Raw genomic sequence first — 16,800 nt, 5'->3', positions numbered from 1 at the left:
TCTTGTATCTCCATGCCTCTTGGCATGTTTCTTGGCTCACACCCGCCCTGAGAACATTCCCTTGGATGGTTGCTAGGTTGGTTTGTAATCTGAGCATTTGATTGGTCCCAAAAACGGGCACTTAGGTGGGGTGTGATTTTTTGATGTCCCTCTTAAGGAGAGGGTGTCACTCTTGTTGGTCACTAATGCCCATAACCCCAAGTAAGGGGGTCCACACTCAAATGCAACGTAACTGAGGTTCATCGGATCCGGCGCCACACAAGACTTGTTGAGGGCGGCGGAGAACTTGCTTTCAAACCTTGAAATACAAATGATGTCGAATAAAGGTTGTCTGATTCTTATCAGGGCTTTGCTGCTACATTGAGGTTGGTTGCAGGTGGCAATGCCAACCATTTTTCTTTTGACCAGCTGGTTGCTCTTCTCCTTCAAGAGGAGCAAAGTCGTGCAAATCGCAATGCTTGTATGGCTAGTGATCAAGCCTTTGGTGCCCCGCATAAACACAAAGGCAAAGGCAAGGTTTCAGCTGGTAAACTCCCTCATTCACATGCTGATCATTCTCGTGGTGCCTCTTCTTCGGGGTATAACAAAAATAAGAAGAGATGTAACTATTGTAGGAAACTTGAGCATGATACCTCTGAATGCAGAAAGAGAATTGCATCTGAAAGGAAGAAGAAAGAGTCTGGTCTTGCAATATCTGGATCTCCTAGTGCGAAAGATGGACATGAGTCAGCTAATTTTGGACAAGACCAGCATTGGGCCTTCTTGGTTACATGTCCGTATAATCTTGATGTTCATGATGCCTGATGGCAGTTTCTGATGTTCATGATACGTGGTTCTTTGATAGTGGTGCTAGCAAGCACATTACTTCTTGCATGAAGTTATTCAGCTCACTTGAGCTTACATCTAAGGAGAGGAGTGTCACATGTGCCAATAATGCCTCATATACCGTGAAAGGTGTTGGGAAAGTTGCTCTTACTTCTATTTCTGGTGGTCTTGTCACTCTAGAGAATGTGCTTTATGGTCCAAGCATTCGCTAAAACCTCATTTCTATTTCAGCCATAGCTACATGTGGCTATCAGGTTCTTTTTGATGCACATGCCTTTGCTCTTGATTCTTCTACCATGGCAGATACCCATTTGTGGCATGAGAGGTTGGACACCTAACTTTGCTATCTTAAATGGTGCGTTGCGCTATCAGCTAGATTTAGATTTAGATGCTTGTTTGGGAGAGACTAAAATTAAATCTTTTAGACTTCAGAAGCCGCTGTAGCTTGAATGAAGAGATTTGGACTACTTTTTGATTAGCCTTCTCCTTTAGTGCTAGCCTTCGTCATGGCTGATTTTGCCCTTCACCTCCGGAGTGCCTATAGAAACTCAGTACGAAGACTTTGTATAAATGGATGTTCAAGTATGTGTGGGTGTGTGGATTTGTATGTGTGAGAGCATACTTTTATACTATAGTCTACACCCACTGTTGGGCGCTGATGACGTTAGTGGGGATGTCATAGTAGCTAGTCCCTGCTATGCGTGATGGAGTTTATGGTTTTCAATCTTATGAGTGACTATCGTGAGATTGAAACTGCACTATGTTGTGTTTTTAGAGGATGAGTTTGAGAATGTTCGTGGATTCATCTAGGTATAAGTTATATAAGGATGGTATGGTTGTTGGTCTTCCCAAAATGCATATGCCTTCAAAGCATGTTTGTGAACCTTACTTGCTTGGTAAGATTCACTGTTCTGCGTTTCCCAAGGATGGGAGAGTTGGTGCTTCACGCAAGCTTTATCTGGTTCATAGTGATGTTTGTGGATCCATGAGGGTTGCAGCTCTTGGGGGATTCTATTATTTTGTTACATTCACCAGGTACACTTGGATTTTCACATTGAAATCCAAATATGAAGTTTCTTCATGCTTTAAGCATTTTATTGCCTTGGCTGAGAATGAGAGTGGGCTGCACATTGCTCACCTTAATACAGACAGGGGGGGTGAATATATGTCAAAGGAGTTTGCTGTTTTTTTGGCTTCACGTGGCATACATCATCGATGCACGGTGCCTTATACTTCTCAACAGAATCCCGTGGCTGAGCGGAAGAATAGGTCAGTGATGGAGGTGGCTAGGTACATGTTGAAAGGCAAGCATTTTCCTAACAAGTTGTGGTCGGATGCCGTTATGTGTGCTAATTACATTTTGAACAGATGTCTTTGCAGACTATCACACCTTATGAGGCTTGGACAAGTCGTAAGCCTCACATTTCTCACATGAGGACATTTGGATGTTTGGCATATGCCCATGTGCCTTCTTAGACACGCACCAAGGTGGATGAGAAAGCTGTCAAGTGCATTTTTATTGGGTATAGCTTAGAGAGCAAGGGCTATAAGCTCTACCAACTCCGAACGGGCAAGTGTTTTGTCAGTTGGGATGTTGTGTTTGATGGATCTTCCACTATGCCTTTGCTGGACTGTCAAAAACAGCCCGTTGTTGATGTCCCAGATATTTGCCGAAAAAACAGTGCTAATTATATTACTTCGAGAACAAGATACAAAAGGTCAGCTTTTAGCTGACGGGCTGTGTTCACAAATCGGACACAGCCCTAAAAGGTAACAAAATAAATCACTCTCTCACGGCGGGATAAGGCGAGTGTGAATGAACAGCCATCGGGGTGGTGAGTAGCGCCACCGAAGGCCCTGCGAAGTCTGCTCGAAGAAGAGGCCCTGGGTGTCCGAAGCCCGGAGGAAGCGTCTCCGCTTCTCCCGACCGGACCGGGAATCTCCCTGAATCTGGTCCCACTGGCCTCTGAGGGTATGAATAATCTCGCTCCAAATATCAGTCATGATCTGGGCAGTCGATAAGGAGGTGCCACCGAGGATCTGCGCGCAACGCGAGGTCCAAATGTGCCACCCTGCGATGCTGCTAATAATCTCTTAGACTGGCTACCTCTCCTGAACTCCTGTATCAGCCTCTGCTAGGTGCTGCGGGATACCCTCGAGCGGCCCCCACGTTCCTTGTGTGATAAGGAAAGTGGGGTCCTGCTGGCATGCCTCGAATAAGTGATGTAGACCAGGTGCGGTGCTGCACCAACAGAACGCGCCCCAAGTGATCACACCTAGCTCCGGTGCTGCGCGAGTGAGAATCCTGAAAGTCCACCTCCACACTTCCTGGGCGCGAGTGCAGCTCCATAGGCAGTGTTTTGGTGACTCCTCAACCTCATGGTAGATCTGACAGCGTCCGTATCTGTCGCAACCAGCTCCCCACCGGAAGACCTTTGTGGGCAAGAAGCCACAGGAAGTAGGAGATCTTCCGCGGCCGCCAGTTCTCCCACAAGGCCTTCCAAAAGGCCTGTAAAAAAGAATCTGGAAATACCCTGTGCATACCAGCTGGGCCGCTGGGTGGGGGGGCGGCTCTGCATCCTCCCAAGAACTCGCCTGCCCAAAGTCGTGCTGTAGGCAAAGAAGGAGGTCGGCCCTTGTCCTGTCACAATCTCTGGCCAACTCCACTCTCCTGGGTCCCAATCAAGCTCTGACAAGGCCCGCCCCTCCCAGAGCCAGAGTTGCCAAAGCTGCATCTGATCCTGCTCAATGCTAGGATTGGTACGCCAGACCTTCCCCAAAAGGCCTACGACCCGAACCCTCTGCCATGGGAGTAGGGGGTCGATGAGCGCATCCTCTCTCCTGAGTCGTCCATCCCCCATAACCGCGAAGAAGGAAATAGAGGAGTCGTCCATACGTCCTGCGACCACCAGTGGGATGCCACGGGGGGTGAACTGTCCCAGCCAACGGTCGTCACCAGGCATGAGGATCTGAGGCTCAGGTGGAACCAACTAATCAGCTGGGATCGCGCCGTCGAACTCCGTGCGTCTCGCTTGGGCTCCACGTGCACCTCCAGCTGCGTCTGCGAGATCAGCCGTCTCCAAATGTCTGTACGTGTCCCTCCAAACTCGAAGGGACCGGGCTGGCCCCCTTATCCAGCCATCCCACCTGATATGTGATCTCTCCCCCAATTGAAGGCCCTCGGCATCTCTGACCTTATCATTCCAGATAAGCGGCTGGCGATCGATCTCCTCCTGACAGCGGGGAGGGGACAGAATGAGACTGAGGCGGAGCCGCCTCCAAACCATGAGGAGGCTATGAACGAGTGGGGAACGGGGCTGAGTGAGCGGGGCGGAAGTGAAGATCCACCTGAGGGACGGGAGCCACTCTCCACCTCGGCGCGGGACACAAGAACCGACCCCTTGCTGAAGTAACATCTTCCACGTCTGCCCCCCCGGGGTCAAACCGCGGATGACTAACTTGCCTGGCCTGACTCTGAAGCTCTGGATTGATGACCCCCAGACCTCCGTCAGCCTGCGGAAGAATGACTGTCTTCCAAGCAACCCTGGCTCTGGTATCTCTGAGGCCATCCTCCCCGGACCAAAGGAAGTTCCGAACCAGCCTCCTAAGCTGTGCCACGCTGGATCTCGAGAAACACCAGCAGGAAGCCACATACCAAGCCGTGGCAAGGGGAACTTGGTTGACTACCAAGGCACGACCTGCAAGGGAAAGCTTAGCAGTGCTCCAGAAAGCCATCTTCCGTCGGATGGAATCTAGCATCGGGAGAAACTGCTGAGCTGGCGTGATGTCAAGGCCGACCTGAAAACCCAGGTATCTAGCTGTCTGTCCCCGTGGGATCCACCTGAAACCCAAAAACCTCCCCCACTGAGAACGCGCCCCGGGGTCTGTGAGAAAACCAATTGATTTGTTCCAGTTGATTTTCGCACCAGCAGCTGAACAGAAGACCTCCAGGGCCATCCTCACCCTCTCCATCATCAACTCATCGTCCTGGACATATAGGGCTGTGTCATCCGCGTACTCCGAGTCCAAGAGCTCTGTGTCCTCCCGGAGGGGAAGGCGAACACCCCTGATCCCTGTAGACCTCGCCCGAAGGTAGTAAGTCATAGCCTCGGCGAAGAAGAGAAACAGGTAAGGAGCAAGGGGGCAACCCTGACGCACTGATCTCTCCAAGCTAAAACGCTCACCCATCCTGCCTCCAATGATGACTCTGCTAGAAGCTGTCCTGTACAAAGCTCAACCTGCTGGGAAACCTAGCCGCTCCAGAGTCCCCTCCAGAAAGGATGAGGCAAATCAGTCCCGAGGAGAGGCTCTCTGGCATATAACCGCTGCTGAAAATCCTCTGAAGAGCTGCTAGGAGGGGCTGATGGATCTGGTCCCAGAAGGAGGTGAAGAATGCTCGGGATAGCCCATCCTCACCTGGGCACTTCTGTCCATCGATGGCCATCAAGGCCTCCAGCATCTCATCCGTGGTAAACGGTGCCAACAACGTCGCCTGCATGCTAGGTTGGACCAAGGAAGGAGTGTGCCTCCACACCTCCTCACGGGCACGACGAGTACGAGGAGCAAGCGGCTCCTGCTGGAAAAGGGTCTTGTAGAAGTCGATGGCCAACCCCAAGACCTCTCCCGGATCCGTAACGATGTGTCCCTCCACTGTCCTGAGACTCCGAAGCTGATCACCTGCAGCTCTCTGGCCATGCGTCCTGAAGAACTCCCTGCACATCCGGTCACCCTTCCGAGCCCAGAAGGAGAGAGAGGCGTGATAGGAAAACTCTGAGCGACGCTGGAGTGTCTCCTCAAGGAAGGGCTCTGGCTCGAAGGGCCTGGATCCGAAGCTCCTCCGAGCCCAGGGATGCCTGCTGGAGTCGCTGAATGGAGGCGAGGTCCCTCCGAAGAGCTCTCTCTCTACCCCACCACTCCTGTCGAACCTGTAGGGCTGCGAGCTGGCAGATCTGGCTGGACTCCTGCAAAGCCTGTGCCATCGAATCAACCAGATCCGCGCACTCGCCCCAGTCTCTGTCCCAAAGACTACAAATACTGTTGCGCACGTCCTCCCTCGAGAAAATGGAGTCGGGAATCCGGCATGAGCGGGGGGGAAGGGCCTGAGCTGCCGAATCTAATGATAAGAGCACAGAGGCATGGTCGGAAAGTGTCGTCCCTGGAACTATACCGGCCTGACCGCCTCTGCTGATGGCCCAATCACTAACATAAAATCTATCCAGCCTCTCCAGGAGTCTGCCTCCTTCCCTGCGGAAGCCCCACGAGAAGTCCAAGCTCCCGCGCCAACACCGAAAGGACGGGTCTCGCCAGCAGTCCCTTCCTCCTGTCGCAAAGATAAAAGAGTCCCAAGCGGACTGCTCTGCCTGAGACATACCTGTAATCTCCGGTCCTCTGCCCTGCTGGTCCTCCAAGGTCTCCAGATTGTTGAAGTCACCTCCAACAATCCAGGAATCCATGTCTGGGAGAATCCCTGTAAGTGTCCTCCAGAAGGTGGCTCTACAACGGAGATCTGTGGGAGCATAAATGTTGAGGATTCCAACTCTGGAGCCCTCCAGTTCCAGGCCTACCCAAAGGGCACGACCTGGTATCAACGTGCCATGACCGAAAACTCCCTGGGCTAGCTGCTCTCCCACGGAAGTACAGACACCACCACTCCTCCCCAGTGCGCTGATCGAGGGCTCCCAATAAGTGTGAGAGCGACCAGGGAGAATCTTCCCGCATCTATGGGAGTGAGCCGCCGAAAGCTTGTGCTCCTGGAGCAGAAGTACATCCAAACGACCAATCACTGCTGGCTGAAGTTCCTGTCTCAAAATGAGCTTCCTAGGACCACGGGTGCCAGAAGAGTGAAACCCGTTCACATTCCAGGATACGAGGTGTAGGCTCATGGTGAGGACTGGGAGGCTGCGAACAACTGTCTGCTCGCGGTCGAAGTCGAAGAAGAAGCTGACATTTCGGAGTGGAGGCGCTGGCGCTTATGGGAAGGTTTGGAGAGGGAAGCGGGGTCGTCCTGCCCGTCCTTCAACACCTTCAGCAAAGGCGAGAGGCCTTTAGTACCATGAACGAAAGCTTTCTCGAGCCAGCTCGAGATCTCTGAGGTGGACATCCCGTAGAAGGCACGGAGTTTCTGAGGAGTCCAGGCTCTGACATCTTGGGGGAGGGGCCAAGACAGGGGGGCTTGAGGATCACAATCAGTCTGAAGCGTTTGGCGGCGCAACGCCACCGCAGGCGCACGTCACCCTCGGACCACTGAGTCTCGAGAAGCTGCCCACCGGACGGGCCTATCCATGAGCAAACCTGAGCATGCGTCTGCTCCCTGAGAGCCTCCTAGACCGAGTCGTCTGTCCAGGTCTCGGTGCCGTCGCTAAGGAACGTGAAAGCAAAGCTAGGGCCATCCCTAGGGGCCAAGGCGGCTATCTTCCCATCCGCCCCTTTGCGGAGTAGGAAGATACTGATGTCGAGGCAAGCAGGGAAGGTCCCGAGGTCGGCCACATCCAAGTAGTCCCAGGGGCCAGATCTGTAAAAGTCGCGGGGGAGCTCTCTCTCCTGAAGCTGAGGCCCGTCAGAGTCTGCCACTGAGGGGCTAGCGGACGGAGAGGCATGCTTCGGTGGTGGTGTAGACTCAGGGTGTCCTGCCAGCGGAGGGGGAGGGGGAGGAGGCTGGGGAATAGGCAGCTCAGACTCCTCAGGGGCGGCTAGCGGAGGAGGAGGAGGGGGAGCGGGGGCTGCCCTCGGTTGAGGAACCGTCGGTGCAGCTAGCTTTGCGGGAGAGCTGAAAGAGGTGGGGGGGGGGAGGGATGGGGCTGCATCTGGAGCTGGGGTTGAGAAGGAGGGGGAGAAGACTGAGGAGGACGAGGAGGGGGCTGAAGCTGCGGGTCGGGAGATATGGGGTGCAGTTGGGGGATGGGCTGGGGCTGAATGGGAAGAGGCTGGGGAGAGGAAGAGAGGGGGACCTGAGGCTGTGGAGGGCGGGCTACCGTCGAAGAAGATGCTCTCCCATGTCCCTGGGGCGGCTGCCTGTCGGGTCTCTGAGGTGCAGCTGCAGGCTGGGTAACCTCTGCCTCCTTGCCTTTATCAGAAATCTTCTTGTTCTTTCCTCTTTTCCTTCTAACCTCAGTCCAGCCGCCAGCTATCTCTGGTCCGGGCTCCGGCTGCCTCTGCTCCTCCTGGCGTGGCTGCCCTGAGGGGGCGGAGAGGGGGGGGCGGGGGAGGCCGAGAAGAGCTGGCGAAGCGTGGGCAAACAGCCGCCAGGTGCCCAAAGCCGTGACACCTCAGACACTGTCCTGGCTGTCCGGTGACTACCATGCTCTTGGTGATGCTGCCGGCACCTGTCACGATCTCGATCACTGCCGGGAGAGTCGCAGGATCCGCCACAGCCACACGGACTCGGGGGACTCCTGCCATAGTCACCGCATGGGCGAAAGTATCGTGCATAACCCAGCCAAAGTGGGAGCCCAGGTCCCTAACAATCGGCCGCAGCTCAGCAGCAAGACGAGGAAAAACTAGCGTCACTGGATGGCGAGGTATACGGAACCGAGCATCAAAATCTGCTGCGCTGAATCCACGGTACCACGGGACTATCATGATAATCTTTCCATCCACTGACGTGGGGGAGCCAGCAATCAGGTTGCTCGCAGCTTTCGCATTGGAGAGTTTAAGCCAGAAGATGCCCCTTCCCATAAGGGCCACCTCCTCAATATGGCTGTCCTCTAGCAAGAGAGTGGACTGGAGCCAGTCCCTGATGGCTGATCTGGAGGGGGAATGTCCAATGACTCTGCCATAGACAGAGGTAAGGGCAAAGTCATTGGCAACCTCCTGAACCCGAGATGATTGTTGCTCTGTCAGGATGACGCGGTAGGCATCTGGAGAGGGAGGGACCGTCTGGGCCTCCGGTTCCGGGCAGGGAGCCGCCATACCGCCAAGACAAACTGCGAGGCTTCCGATGAGGAAGAGGCTGCCACCCAAAAAAGGGGGGGGTAGAAGCGGGAGGGTGGAGCTTGGGTGTGGCGGGAACGGAGGTGGCGCGGGGTGGAGGAGTGGAGGCGGGGAACGGGTGAGGTGGGGAGGCGGGAGCGGAAGCGGGGGCGGGGGAGAGGCGGAGTGGGGCGAGAGGACGGACGGGGGACGGGGGGAAGGGTGGGACGGAGGGGCGGGGTGGAGCGAATGGGCGGGGGGGCGGGGGTGAAGGCGGGAGGGGAAGGCGGGGGTGGAACGGAAGGGCGGAGAGGCGAGAGGGGGCGGGGGCGGGGGCGGAAGGTGAGGGGTGAGGGGGCGGAATGGGAGGCGGGGGGTGAGCGGAGCGGTAGAGGGGGCGGGGTGGAGCGAAGGGGTAGCGGGGTGGAGCGGAAGGGGTAGCGGGGCGGGGGTGAGCGGAGCGGTAGCGGGGACGGGGGTGGAGCGTGGCGAGGGGGGCGGAGCGAGGCGGGGGTGAGGCGGGGAGTGAGGGGTGAGGGCGGGGGGGCTGCGGTGAGGGGGGGGAGAGACGGAGGTGCGAGGGGGGGGTGAGGACGGAGGGCAGGTGTGGGGCGGGTGTGGCGAGGGAGGGCGCGGTGGCAGCGGCGGGTGAGGGGAGGTGAGGGCGGAGGGGTAGGGGCGGGAGAGGGCAAGGCAAGGAGGGGCTAGGGGGAGGTAGAGGTACGGAGGGGGAGGGGAAGCTCGCAGAAGCTCAACTCTGGAAAGGGCACCATGGATCGACAGTCTGTTGATGTCCCAGATATCTTTGACAGCTTGATGCCTTTGTTTCCGTCAGATGCTCATGGTGATGTTCCATATGAGGATGTACCTCCTTCATTTGTTGATCATTTGCAGCCACATCTGCGGCCAGATATTCAGCGTGGTATTCAGCCTGATATGCCTCCGATTGATAAGGACAATGTGCACAGGACTCTTGACTAGGAAAGAGATGAAATCTAGGAGCCCAAGACATTAAAAGACAGCAACAAGATACTCCTTTGCCAGCCTGTACTAGAGTAGCTGTTCGGAAAGAGCATGCTAGTTTTGTTGCTTATGCATTGGTTGCTACAACATGCAATGAAGAACCATTATACCATAAAGATGCCTTTCAGAATGATTGTTGGTTGAAGGCTATGCAATTATCAGGATAACACTTGGAAGTTGTGTGACTTGCCTCCTGGCAAGAATGCCATTGGAACTAAGTGGATTTATAAAATTAAACAAAAAGCTAAGGGTTTAGTGGACCGTTACAAAGCCCGTCTTGTTGCTAAGGGCTATGCTCAGCAGCAAGGCATTGACTTTGAGGAAACTTTCGCTCCCCCTTCTAGGATCACTATAATTCACATTGTTATTGCCTTTGTTGCTCACTTTCATTGGGAGGTACATGAGCTGAAAGCTTTCCTTCATGGGCATTTGGAGGAAGCGGTCTATGTTTCCCAACCTCCTGGCTTTGAGGTTGAAGGTTCTGAAAGCAGGGTATGCCCCTTAAAGAAAGCCCTTTATGGATTGAAGCAAGCACCTCAGATTCACAATGAAGGGTGATACCCTTTCATTAATGTCCCTTAAGATCACTCAAGGTCCATCTACCCATTTTCACCCACCCTTAGCCTACTACCCATGCATCTACCATTCAATGCGCCTTAATGCACCCTTCCCTTCCTATTGCCCCTAGGACCTAGACACGTGGGTGAACATTTTTATTAATATAATGAGTGTCACATGTCCGAATTTGATGGCTTCTGAAGCATTGGCTCCAACTCGACCAGTTCTATCTACTAAGATGATCCACCGCCATAACAATTCGGTTGATGTCCATCATAAGTACAAATACATGCTACACCATTGGCGTATAATATATAATAATGTTCTAATGTCTGCTAATAGTGATCTCTCTTGTCATGACAAATTGGATGTGGGATTTGTGTGAAATGAGGGAGGGTGCTGGCTTCTTTTATATGCCAAGTCCACCATCTGCCCAAGACATAGTTACGCTGAAATAGCTGGTCCTTGAAACGTGTTTCAGAAAGAGGCCAATCTAGAAATGTCGTTTCAGGGCTGAAGCGTTTCAGCCCCCTGAAACGGTTGGCTGAAATGTTTCAGCCAGCTTGAAACACGGCGTTTCAAGTAACATAGGGTCTCACACAAATCGCGATATGCGCCGACGGGATTTCCTCTTCTTGCGTTTTCGTTTTGGGCCTCCACTACAATCTCACACTCCCTCCACCCCTTTAGCTTCACTCTTGGAGTTTTCAAGGTTTTTTGGCCCTCCTTGAGCCCTATTGACTCCCTGGGAGTCCTTTCTCTCTTGCAGGCTGCTTCAGCCTCCCTCCATTGTCCACTCCCCTTCAGCCCTCCTTCATAGATGAGCCTCCACTCCTTCAGCCCTCTCTTTCAGCCCTCTTTCAGCCCTCTTGAACCCTCCTTCAGCCCCCTCTATTCCGCCCTCTTTCAGCTCCCTTTGTTCAAGTTTCAGCCCCCCTCTTGCAAGCTTCCATGGCTTCAAGAAGCCATATCCCTGAGGCTCATCCCGAGGCAGAATTCACCCAAGCAGTTTTTTGGTGGAGTCAAGTTGATGTGCTAGGTTCCTACGACAGCAAGAAAGGATGCGCTTGCGGGTTCATGTGTAGGTGGTGTGGATTGAAAGAGGTTGGATCCCTGATAGGGTGAAGGCCCATCTTCTTGGCATCAAGGGAGAGGGAATTACACCATGGAGGCATTTCCTTCCGCAAAGAGACATAAGACTATTAAATCCACTGGTGGATGACACATCCCAGCACTCCTGAAACCCCTGATCTGCAAAATAACCACACACAACATCAGAACTGAGCAGGCTGCTCGCCACCCAACCGTGACATCTACGGGATGTGATCCCGAATCAGAAGATGTCCCCCCGAGCCACGAGCTGAGCTACTGGCACGAACTCCCAATCAGATCCCAACCAGCCTGGTGTCCCATACCACCAGGTGGCGCTATGAAGCCCTGGATCTGCCACTGGGCCTTGGGCTACGCTAAGATGCAGGCGCGCGTCCGCGACACAATCCAGGATCAGACCTAGCACCTGGGAACGAGACTTGCTCCCAACTGCACACTGAGAACTGAACCCCCTGGGCCTCTTTTATAGACTCGGGCCCCGGTGCCAAAAATAGCGAAGACCTATAAATAGTTCGTACCCTTCCCACTCAACCCGAGAATCAAGCCTGCCTAGCTCTAAGCCTCCCCAGGCTAACCTGAGCTAGTTCTGTGTACCTAGTACACGTCAGATACCGATCCGTGCACATGACATACTCCCCCTCCTCTAAGAACTCACTCCTGAGTTCGCTAAGAAATCGGGAAATGTTCTTTGGAGGTTTTGTAATGTCTCCCATGTTGCATCCTCCTCAACACGATCCTTCCACTTAATCTTGTATTCCGTGATAGTACGATTTCGAATCTGTCTTTCACGGAATTCAAGAATAGATTCAGGTTCGTGAGGAATAAAAGTTAAATCTGTAACTTCTATAATCTCATGAGGAGAAACAATTTGATCATCTGCACCCAATACTTCTTTCAGTCGACTGACATGAAAGACTGGATGTACTTTAACATCAGGAGGCAATTCTAGTCGATATGCAACTGGTCCAATTCTTTTAATGACCTTGAATGGGCCACAGTATCTGGGGGATAATTTCGGAACCAAACCAGTACTTAGGCTCTTGGATTCCTTAGGAATTCTCAAGTATACCATCGTTCCTTCAGAGAACTCTCTAGGTGAACGATGTCTATTAGCATAAAATCTGTCCCGATCTTGGGCACTTCTAATAGATTCCTTGGCAAACTGCAACATTTCCTGCATGTCTTGCAAGAAGTTCTTAGCAGCATCATTTTGAATCCCTTTTAATCCAACCATAACTGGTGACTTAGGTTGAAACCCGTACATAAGCATAAAAGGACTATAACCTGTACTAGAATGCTTTGCACTGTTGTAAGCAAATTCAATCATGGGTAGATAATCTTCCCATGAAGACTGTCTCTTAGATACATATGCCCGAAGCATGTCTTCAACCAACTGGTTGACCTTTTCTGTACTGCCATCAGATTGTGCATGATCTGAGGAACTCATACTTAGAGTAGTTTCCAACTTCTCAAATACAAGTGTCCAGAAGTTACGTGTAAACTTTGAGTCCCTGTCACTGACTATGTCAGATGGCAAACCATACAGCTTGAACAAGTGGTCCACAAACTCGTGAGCCAACTGAACAGCTGAAATAGTTGTTCTTGTAGGTAAGAATCTAGCCATTTTTGTCAAACGGTCAACTATGACCCAAATAAAGTCATGACCCTTGCGCGTTCGAGGTAAACCAGTAATAAAATCCATGGAAATACTCTCCCATTTATTACCTGGAATCTGTAAAGGCTGTAATAAGCCCGCGCTCCTAAGGCGTTCAGCCTTAGTAACCTGACAAACTCGGCAACCTACCACATAGTTCTCTACAAATGCACGCATCTTAGGCCAATAAAAGGTATGCTTCACAAGAGACAGAGTCCTATGTATACCTGGATGTCCCGCACTAGGAGCATCATGACACTCCCAGAGAATCTTGGATTTTAGGTCCAGAACATCAGGCACACAAATCTTTTCATTCCGGAACAGCAAGCCGTTCCTAATCATCCACTGACCTCCCGCCGCCTGTATCCTAGGTGGCACAATCCCTAAGTCCTGGTCAACCATGGAATTCCCATCCTGGACTTTCTGCCAATAAGAACTGAAATGACTATCAGTTGCGTATAGCCCTCTCAAGGATTGAAATAGGTCTGAGGATATTTCCGTAAATGACAAAGCATTTACAAACTTAACTCGACTTAAGGCATCCGCCACACTATTCAACGAACCCTTACGATAACGTATTTCGAAATCAAAATCTTGCATTAGCTCTGCCCATCTAGCTTTCCTTCCTCTCAATTCGGATCCATCACACACATACTTAATTGACTGGTGATCAGTCAATACAAGGAACTTTGAACCATACAAGTAGTGTCTCCAAACCTTGAGAGCATACACTACTGCATAAAGTTCCTTCTCAAGTGTGGGCCAACGATACTGAGTGTCGTCTAGCTTCTTACTCTCAAAAGCTACAGGTCTGCCCTCTTGGAATAGAGCTGCCCCAATCGCATAATCACTCGCATCGGCCTCTAAAACATAAGGCCGGGTAGGATCGGGTAATGCAAGAACGGGTGCTTCCTTGATAGATAACTTCAAGGTTTCAAAAGCTTTGTTCATTGCATCATTCCAAGGGATCGGTTGAGTAGACCTGCGTCCAGACCTTTCAATATGTTGGTCAAGGGTACCGTGATTTGTGAGTAATCACGGACTGACTTCCGAAGAAATACCGTAAATCCTAGGAAAGAGCGAAGTTGTTTCACAGTCTGAGGTATAGGCCAATCTAAAACCTTCTGGATACGATTCAGATCAATGCTAATACCTTTAGAAGAAATCTTGTGTTCTAAGTAAATGATCTCCTTCATAAAGAAGTCACATTTACTCATCTTGGCATAAAGCTTATGCTGTCTTAGAACAAGTAAGACAACCCGGAGGTGTCCTATATGATCCTCAAGCGTTTTACTATATACCAAGATATCATCTAAGAACACTACAACAAATTTGCCCAGATAATCTTTGAACAAATCGTTCATCATCTGCTGAAAAGTAGCAGGAGCATTGGTCAAACCAAAAGGTAATACGAGGAACTCGTAATGACCATACCTAGTCCGGAATGCGGTCCTATCTATGTGTTTAGCATAGATACGGATTTGATGATAACCCGTACGCAAATCAATCTTAGTGAAATACTTCGCTGCGGCCAAACGGTCTATCAAATCATCAGAACGAGGTAAAGGATAGCGGTTCTTAATTGTAACTTTATTTAGTCGTTTATAATCTATACACATCCTCCAGGAAGAATCCTTCTTCTTTCTTAAGAGGACAGGTGCACCCCAAGGAGATTTACTTGGGCGAATATAGCCCATATTCAGGTAATCCTGAAGCTGGATAGCTAACTCATCCTCCTCGACTTGGCTCATTCTATACGGTGGTACACTGATAGGTTGAGCCCCTGGGACTAAGTCTATGCGATGATCTACTGCCCTTTCTGGAGGTAACCCTTCCGGCAATTGAGCTAGGAATACGTCCTTAAAATTATCTAACAACGTTCTCAATTCTCGGTGTTCAAACACACTTAATTCATTTTTGTTAATTACGGAAACAACAAATGAAGAAAGTGGAATCAAAACACACTGATAGACATCATAATGAGAAGTGTTCAATATATTCCGAAGCTGCATCGCAGATACAATAGGCCCCTGAGAAGGGGTAATCTTATCACACTGAATACAAAATTGGGTGCCTTTGTCTACAAAAGAAAGCCATCCAATCTGGATATTGTGGGTTTTAAACCACTCTATCCCGATCAGCAAGTCTACATGCTCTAAATGCATAACATAACAAGTGAGAGCTCCCGTGTAGGCTTGAATCCGGATGGGAAGCGCTTCAACCTTGCGATCCCAAAACTGCTTCCCGGCTGGAAGCTGCACCTCGTAGGTGTGGTCGCTAGGTACTGTGGACAGCCCCATCTTCTGCACAAATTTGTAATTAACAAAATTGTGAGAGCTGCCCGGATCAAAGAGAATGTGAACCTGTTGGTCCCTAACTTCTCCATAAACTCGGAAAAGATCATGGGAACCAAACAACGAAGTATTAAAGGTACAATTACAAGAAAGGGGGCAGGTAATGACATTTACTGAAATACCTGTCATCGTAACCTGGTTGGCTCCCTTGGCTGCGGTACGTGGACCTGCCTGGAGCTTCGGTCCTAGCACCAATTTCTGGTTCTTCCGCTTAGGACACTCATTCTTCGTGTGGCCCCGCTCCTCGCAATAAAAACACCGGCCCTCTTTCTTGAGCCTGAGAGTGCGAAGGAAACGGGCCTTACCATTCTTCGCAGGAGTTAAGCTTTTCCTGGAGGCGTTGTCCGTAGACTTCGTCTCCCCGATACCAGTCGCATGCTGAAAGAACTTGCGTTTGTTCTTTCCGCTGGTCTCGGTAACTGTGGTTGCCTTGGTACCGGCCATGGTATCATCATATATGCGCGCATATGTCATGGCCTCCTGCAATGTTGTGCACTTGTTATTCTTGATCTGTAACTTATAGGAGTCTGGCAAACCATCCACGAAAAAACCTAACAAGGTTACAGGATCCATTTTGGTGGCCCTGGTTTGCAGATCCCTAAATCTCTGAAGATAGACTTCAAAAGTTAAATTCAATTTTGACATATCGAGGGCTTTGAGCTTGCCGACAATATCATAGTCATCTTCCTTCTTCAGGAACTCCTTCCTGAAGATACCCTCAAATTCTGTCCAAGTGTCAGGCTTAGGCTGAAGTTCTTTCCACCAAAGCAAGGCTTTACCTGACATAAACCCTGCTGCTAGCTGAATCTTTTTCTCGTCTGGATAGGGGTGAAATTGGAAGTGTACTTGCCACTTGTGCAACCAAGTGTCAACCACCTCCTTTGTTCTTGATTTCTGGTCACCTGGAAAGGGATCCGGAGTGATATTCGGGCCTAGCACGGAGGCCATGGCATCCACATGCGTGAGTGCCTGAACCGTGCTAGCCAGAAGAGTCAAAGTAGCTTGTATCCCTTGGAGTTGCTGTGTCAACCCCGATTGATTAGCGTTGACCTGCTCAAATTTACCATCCAGAGCAGTCGTGAACTCAATGAAGGCTTTCTTAGTGATCAGGTCGTCATAGAGACCCTGATCATCCTCTCCCACTGGAGTGTAGTCTAATTCCTGCTCCCCCATAGTGAACTCGGGATTCGGAGCATCAGACATGGCTGAATACTGATTCGATTACAAATGGAGAGAAATAAATAACTGAAACGGAGCACGGAGGGAGATGGAGTAGAAGAAAACCGTCCCAGATAAATCTGACAGAAAAAAATGCTGGAATTTGGAAGACCACGAGCCCTGGTGCCTCCCCGAATCTGCAACCGGATG

General features: G+C 51.1%; 1 protein-coding gene across 1 annotated transcript in view; it reads left to right on the top strand.

The window, feature by feature from the left end:
• LOC147885943 (carbon catabolite repressor protein 4 homolog 5-like) overlaps positions 1–16,800 on the top strand; it is a 69,574-nt gene that overhangs the window by 11,052 nt on the left and 41,722 nt on the right.

This window comes from Dipteris shenzhenensis, chromosome 25 (assembly GCF_047967505.1).
Source record: "Dipteris shenzhenensis isolate YYH24624 ecotype China chromosome 25, Dip_SZ_1.0, whole genome shotgun sequence".
NCBI lineage: Eukaryota > Viridiplantae > Streptophyta > Polypodiopsida > Gleicheniales > Dipteridaceae > Dipteris > Dipteris shenzhenensis.
This window is presented reverse-complemented; position numbering and strand designations above follow the sequence as displayed.